This window comes from Elephantulus edwardii, unplaced genomic scaffold (genome assembly GCF_000299155.1).
Source record: "Elephantulus edwardii isolate Elephantulus edwardi_28Jun2011 unplaced genomic scaffold, EleEdw1.0 scaffold00327, whole genome shotgun sequence".
Taxonomy (NCBI): Eukaryota; Metazoa; Chordata; class Mammalia; order Macroscelidea; family Macroscelididae; genus Elephantulus; species Elephantulus edwardii.
The window spans coordinates 482284-490368 of NW_006400077.1; positions in this window are offsets into that span (position 1 = coordinate 482284).

Consider the following 8085-nt stretch of genomic DNA (forward strand, 5'->3'; position numbering starts at 1 on the left):
GAAGGAAGGAAGGAAGGAAGGAAGGTCAATTAAGTCTCAAGTTACAATACTGAAAGATCCCGTGAATACAATCTTGAATTGTCCAGAAAGTATTAAAGAAAAGGGAAAGAATACACAAAGTCATTGTACCAAAAAGAACTGGCTGTCACTGAAAAATTTTAGGAAGCACCATAAGAAAAATAGCCAATGGTAGTAAAGGAAGAACTTCCAACTCTGCTGAAGACACTGGAAAAAACAATAAGGCCCCAAGAATAGTTGGGGCACTGACTGACATTTTTCAACCATCAGTTGCAAAATCTGTGTTCACTAGTCTAGAAAATGTGGAGGGCAGCTGCCTGGATAACTGATTAGAAGAGATCCATATTTGTTCCCATTCCAAAGAAAAGTGATCTAACAGAATGTGGGAATTATAGAATAATACTACTAATATTTCATGCAAGCAAAATACAGCTGAAGATCATGCAGAAATGATTGGAACCATCCATTGACAGGAAACTGCTAGAAATCAAAGCTGGATTAAGAAGAGAATGCAGCACCAGGGCTATCCTTCATTCCTCATGTCAGATGGATCCTGGATAAAAGTAGAGACTATCAGAAGAATGTTTTTTATTGACTATGCAAAATATTTGACTATGTGGATCACAAAAAATATTATGACTAACATAGAGAAGAATGGGAATCTCAGAACATTTAATATTGCTTATTTGAAATCTATACCTTAGACCGAGAAGCTATTACCTGAATGAAACAAATAAACACTGTATTATTTTAATTCAGGTAGGAAGTACATCAGGAATGTATTCTTTCTCCATGCCTATTTATTCTGTATTCTGAGAAAACCATTCTCAAAGCTCAACTCTATGAAGTGGAATATGGCAACAGGATTGGAGGAAGACTCATCAACAACCTATTTTATGCAGATGACACAACCTTGCTTTGAGAGCAAGAAGGATCTGAAGTGCTTGTTGCAGAAGATCAGAGACTACAGCTTTCAATGTAGATTGCACCTTAGCATCAAGAAGACAAAGATCCTTTTTGCTGAGCTAACAGGAAACATCATGATAGAAGGAGAAATTATTGGAAATACTAATGATTTTTTAAAAAGTTTGTTTTAGTGAACGTTTACAGAGACTTTGTATTTCAGTTCTTTCATTGTTTCATTTTTCTCCCTGCCCAATCCACCCCCAATTTGCTTTTCCTTTGAAAAGTTAAAAAAAATTTCCTTGTTATTCAATCCCTCCCTGCAAGTCCACTCCACTATTTTACGTTTGTTCTATCCCTTTCAAACATTTTTCTCCCTCATCTGCTTCAATGCAGTATACATTATTTCTCACATTTTTCTCAATCTCCCCCCAACCCCTATGTCAGTCTCATTTATAACAGTGGCATTATGTCATATTTGTCTTTTTGTGACTGAGATAATTCACTCAACATAATGTTCTCCGGAGTCACCCATTTTGCTTAATAATTAATTAATTTATTGTTTTTCAGTGCCACATAGTATTCCATTGTATGAATATACCAAAGTTTCTCTATTCATTTGTTTGTTGATGGGCACTTGGGAGGTGTTCAACTCTTTGCTAATTTAAACAAAGTAAAAATAAACATAGGTGTGCATGTATCCATTTGGGTGGAAGTTATGGTTTCTCTAGTGTATATTCCTAGTTGTGGAATTCCTGGGTCAAATGGTATTTTTATTTGCAACTTTTTGAGAAAGCACCATACAGTCTTCCAGAATCAAATCCCTATGGACATACAAAACTTCTCCAACAGGGTAAAAAGGGAAGCCACAGATTGGGGAAAAAAATTTGGTAATGACATGTCACACATGGGGCTTATATCTAGAATTTATAAAATACTTGAGCACCAAAACAAAATAAGTATAAACAACCCAATTTAAAAATGAGCACAGTATATGAACAGACATTTCAGCAAAGGAGACATTCAGATGGCAAACAAACACATGAAGAAATGTTCAAAATCCATAGCTCTAAGAGAGATGCAAATCAAAATAACTATTGGATATCATTTCACCTCAGTAAGAATAGCAAAATTTAAAAGAAAACAATTAATACTGGCAAGGTTGTGGAGAAACTGGAACCTTTATTCACTGTTGGTGGGAGTGTAAAATGATGCAACCACTATGGAAGGAACTATTAATGATTTTTGTCTTAACTTAGATCCTCAATCCTTGGTACGAGCATTCAGGAAATCAGGAGATATATTGTACTGGGAAACCCCACTTTTTGGTATCTTTCCAAAATACTGGAGAGCAGTTGTGCAAGACTAGGCTGTACCTGATTCAAGCCACGTTCTTTTCAATCATTTGGTATGCAACTGAGAGCTAGACAATGCATAAACATGGCAGAAAAAGAATTGATACATTTGAGTTGTCATATTGAAGAAAAGTATTGAATATCCCATGAACCACCAAAAGAATAAAAAGCTATGTCTTGGAAAAGGTGCCAGCCAGAATGCTCCCTAAAGACAAGGATGACAAATCTCTATCTCTTATATGTTGGACGTGTTGCTAGTAGTGACTATTTTTTGTAAAAATGTATTGTATTTGGAAAGGTGGAGGGTCACCAAAGAGAGGAAGACGTCCATCCAGATGGATTGAAGTGGTGACTACAGCAATAGGTTCGAGTGTATCAGAGATAGGAAGAATGGCATAAGACTGGATGGGATCCAGTCTTTTGTTCATATGCTTGTTATGAGTCATACTCCACTGGACAGCACCTAACAACAACAATACCATCAGCATATGAAAAAAATCTAATGGTAACACAGTAAGTAGTTCAAGCTGCATTGAAAATATTGGTCAGAAAATAAGCCCCCAGGAATGCATGGGATACTCATTGACATGTTTCAACTAACAGATTTAGACTTGGACATATTCATAAGTCTATGCCAGAAAATTTGGAGGACAGTAGCCTAGATGACTGACTGCAAGAGGTTCATATTTCTTCCCTTTCTCACAAAGGGCAATCCAATAGAAAGTGAAAATATCACTTGTAAGCAAAACATTGCTGAATATCATACAAAAACAACTGTAATAAAACATAGATAACTGTTGTAAGGTCACCGGAGTTAAGGGACTTTCAACTCTAACCACACCTTGTGGGATATATTCCAATAAGCTTGGTGTCAAACAGCCCCAGCCAATCAGAAGAGAGCACAGCCAAGGGCCACATCCTCCTCAATGTTCAGTTATGTTACAAAGAGACTAAGAAACTCCATATTTGGGGAGCAACAGAAGGAATCCAATGAGCATCCTCCGTGGAGAATTAATCATTTGACGCCCACAGCCTGCCTTTAAAATTTTGCCTGTGCCCTCCCTATTTGTGACTTCCCTGCCCCACAATGTTTTCCTCTGGTCTGGAATAGCTAATTTCTTCTGAGAGTTAATAATAAACTCCTCTATTTTACTTCATCTGGTTTTCTGCAGACTTTTTTACCTTACATCTTGGTGCCTAAAATCAAGGAGGAGTGTGTGCCTCTGGGCCACTCCTCTGCCTAGAACAAGGCTCTCTCAGGATTTTGACATTTCTCCTTGCTGTCTTTGTAAGTGATCTATGACACTTTCCCCTCCTCCCTTCCTTATTCTGTTCTCCAGGAGTCCTGTCTGTAGTTATGTGCACCATGGGTTTCTGTGCTTTGCTAGATCAGGTCTAGACACTGAGCTCTGGGCCTTAGGGGATGCCCCAAGTATCTAGCAGCTGACCTCATCCTCACTTTATGTGGACTTATTGTTGGGACACCAGCCTTCCTCCACACATTGCCCTGGGACAAGGCAGAAATGGAATCACAATCTTCTAAACTGGATCCCAAGATGCAACTTAGGTGCTTACTTTCTCATTGGCCTGACATTTGAGACCATCTAAAAATATGAAAGAAGACTCTCATCTTCATCTGTTCTGTTTCTTGACTCCAATACCAATTAGATGATGGGCTCCTTTGGCCCCCAGATGGCACCTTGGATTAAATTTTACTTATGTCCCTGGACAATTGTCATCACCTTGGCAAGGATTACGAGATCCTCTACACTCAGGCTTTCTGGTTTCTTTCCTTTCATCTGGAACTGTGTTCAACCTGTTCCACTGCACAAGACCTTCTTGCCCAAAAAGCCCTCCTTCTTTGCCCTCTATTGAACCTCTCTCAGTCCCCTCTTCTTCCTTCTACTATTTTGATCTACCTGAAGACTTAGGTCCCCCACCTCAAACCCTCCTTGCCCCTACTACTCTCCTTCATCACCCACCACTGCCTCCTTATCCCCAGCCAGAAATTACTTTGTCAACTGTTTTACTATCTGCATCTGCTGTAAGTTCCCATACTCGCTCTCATTACCCCCTTCTTCCTAGCCTCACCACTTCTACCCCAGCCTTCCTCCCTCTACCATGGCTACTTATCTCCTCTACCCCATACATGAAGTAGCCAGGGGTGAAGGCATTGTTAGTGTTCATGTTCCTTTTTCTTTAGTTGACTTCTCTACTTTTGAAAAATGCCTTGGATTCTTTTCTGCGAACCCTATTCAATATCACAAAGAATTTTACTATCTAACACAAATTTATGATCTAAATTGGCTTGACTTCCATGTCATTCTCACTTCCATTCTCATCCCTCATGAAAAATACCACATTCTAACAGCTGTTCATGCACATGCAGACCAGGCACATTTCACTGACCAGACAATGACTGTGGGTGTTGCTACTGTCCCAGACATTGATCCTAACTGGAATTATCAACAAGACCAGGATGGTACACACTGGCAAGACCAAAGGTTCAATGTCTTTTAACAAGCATGCAAACAATAGCCCAAAAAGTTATCAATTACAACGAACTCCAGGAAATCACCCTGGGACTTGAAGAAAACTTAGCCACCTTTCTAAATCACTTAACTGAAGCATTAGCACAATATACCCGCCTAGACCCTTCCACTATTCCAGGTTCCACAGTTCTTGCTATTCGCTTTATCACCCAGTCAGCTCCAGACATTCATAAGAAACTCAAAATGGCCGAACCTGGCCTTCAAACCCCAATCCGTGATCTGAGAAACATGACTTTCAGAGTTTTTAATTTCAGGGAAGACAAGGCCAAAGCAGCCAAACAGGCCTGCATGTACCAGAAGGTGGCGCTCCTAAACCAAGTCATTGTGGCAGTCCTCTGGCCAGCACAACAGGATAAGAAGGGACCTGGGCGGAGCACCACATGACCCAGAGCCTACTTCAAGTGTGGCCTGGACAGCCACTGGGCCAATATTTGCCCACAGCTGTGACCGCCAACCAAGCCACGCCCAGCATGCAAAAAAACAGATCATTGGCTAAGTGACTGCCTGTCTGTGACTCAGTTACCTGCTGTGTGTAGTTGCAGTGAGTTACCATCCACCAATGAGGCAGTCCCACTGTTGGAACTCCTGGGCCTTGCAGATGAAGACTGACAATTCCTGACCTCTGGGTTCCTATCACCCTTGCCAAGCTCTGACTAACCATTGTCGTAGTGGGTAATTCTATCTCTCTTTTTTTTAAAAAAATTTTATTTTTATTATTTTTGTGTGAGTGTACCGTCAAATCAGCTCTGACTGGTACAGGAGGAGATTGTCCATCCTTTCTCGACAGATCATCTGGTGGATTTGAACCATGTGCCTCTGGGATTGCAGTGCAGCTTCTTGCCACTAGGCGACCAGAGCTCCCCTCAGTCTATATCTTTCTTAATAGACATGGGGACAACCTGCTCTATCCTCCCCACCTTCTCAGGTGTTACTACTACTTCCCAGGTCACAGTCATGGGGATTGATTGTAAACCCATCTTCCCATGCCAAACTCTGCCCTGTGTACTTGACACCATACCTTTCACACATTTCTTCCTAGTTATGCCTTCTTGTCCTATTTCTCTGTTATGAAGAATCCATCTCTATCCCCCAGGCCTCATTTCCTTCTAAAATTCCTCTCTCCTACTTCCTCTCATCTCTCACCTGTCCACTTCCCAGGAAGTCCTTTCCTCCCTCTGAAGTATACCCAGTTGTATGGGATACTTCAAATCCCATAGTTGCCTCTCACCTCACACATGTTCACATCTATTTAGCCTCCCCCCCCCCACACACACACTATTCCCTTTTCAATCCCAGTTTCCAAACTCTATTAATTATAGATGCTGCTTACTTCCCATCATTCCCTTACTTCTTAGTTAAGGTCTTCTAATTCCCACTAACTCCCTTTGCAACAATCCCATCATCTAGTTCATAAACCATCTGGAGCTTATCGGTTTGTCGAAGACTTGGGCCTCATCAATGATTCAGTCATCCCCATACACTCAGTAGTCCCCAACCCCTATACACTCCTCTCACACATCCTGCCTACACCCACCCATTTCACTAGATCTAAAAGACTCTTTCTTCACAGTGTCCTTTCACCTTGAATCCTTGTTTGCCTTCACATGGACAGACCTTGACACCCACATTTCTCAAAAGCTGACATGGACTGTGCTCCCCCAGGGGTTCTGCAATTACCTCCACCTCTTTGGCCAAGCTCTGAGCCAAGCTCTCCCCACCCTTTCTCTGTCCCCTAGTGCTCTGCTAAAATATGTTGACAACATACCCCTATGTAACCTTTCTTATGATCTTTCTCCCAGACATCCTGCTATACTCCTTAATTTTCTTGAAATGAAAGGCTATCACGTTTCTCCAGCCAAAGCTCAGCTGTCTTTTCTTCTATCACATATCTTAAGGTACTCCTTAACCCCCCTCCAAAGTCTCTTACTGTCAACCACCTTTCAGCCATTCAGTCCTTTCAACCACCTGAAAACACAGACCAAATACTCTCCTTTCTTAGTTTGTGAGATTTTTCTGACATTGAGTCCCCAAATTTGCCACCCTTATATGACAGTGCCTGAAAAACCCCTACAGGCTCACTCATGTCCCTTGCCACAGTTCACAAAGCCTTTCTCACACTACATAACATCCTCATTTCTGATCCCTCTTTCTCCCTTACAAATCCAAAGAAACCCTGCTATCTATTCGCTGATAAATGTCAGTGACATGCAGTAGATATCCTGACACAACCCATAGGATCCATACATCAACCAGTTGTTTATCTGTCTAAGTTATCTGTCTAAGTTGTCTGTCTAAGTTACCCTGCCTGCATGCTCTTGGAACTGCAGCAGAGCTAACTAAAGAAGCTCTCAAACTGACTCTTTGACAACCCATCACTGTTCATTGCCTACATTGTCAGGTTAGGGATCTCTTCACTCACAAACTCAAGGAAGAGCTAAAAAAGAGAAAGAGTTTAACTAGTACACAATTAGCATGGTGGCAGACTCTGCTCTTTACCTTGTTGGCTCTAATTTTTTGCCCCCTCCTAATGGTGCGTTTTAGCATTGTTAATCACACCTTTTAAAGTTTTTGCAGACTCATATCCAATAAATCTTCAACTTCACAGTAAACCAAATGCTACTTCATCCATATTCCCAGCTTCCAAGCAAACCTTCTCCCAGCTCACGGGCCAGCCCGATTCCTTGCTCCTATTCAGCAGTAAATAGCCAGAGAGATTACATTGGCTCTATATAACAAAAAAAAAGCTGGAATGTAAGGTCACCTTGGAGCTAAAGGACTCTCCACTCTAACCACACCCTGTGGGAGACACTCTAATAATCCTGGTGTCATACAGCCCTAGCCAAGAGATCATGACCACTGACGAAATCCTGCTCAACCTTCAGGTATGTCACAACCCACCTAAGGGAACTAAGAAACTCCATATTTGGGAACCAACAGAAATCATCCTCCACAGAGAATTAATCATCCTACCTCTACAGCCTGACTATAAAATTTCATCTGTGTCCTACCCACTTGTGACTTCCCTGCCCCACACTGCCTTCCTCAAGCCTGGAACAGCAAATTTCACCTGAGAGCTGATGATAAGCTCCTCTATTTTACTTTATCTTGTTTTCCACACACTTTTTACCTTAAAGCTGTCAGAAGTTCAAAGTGGGTTTAGAAGAAGTTGTGGCAACAGGGATATCATTGTTGATGTCAGTTGGATCACTCTTTTTTATTTTTTTAATTTAGTTTGTTTATTTTTCATTTCAATGAAC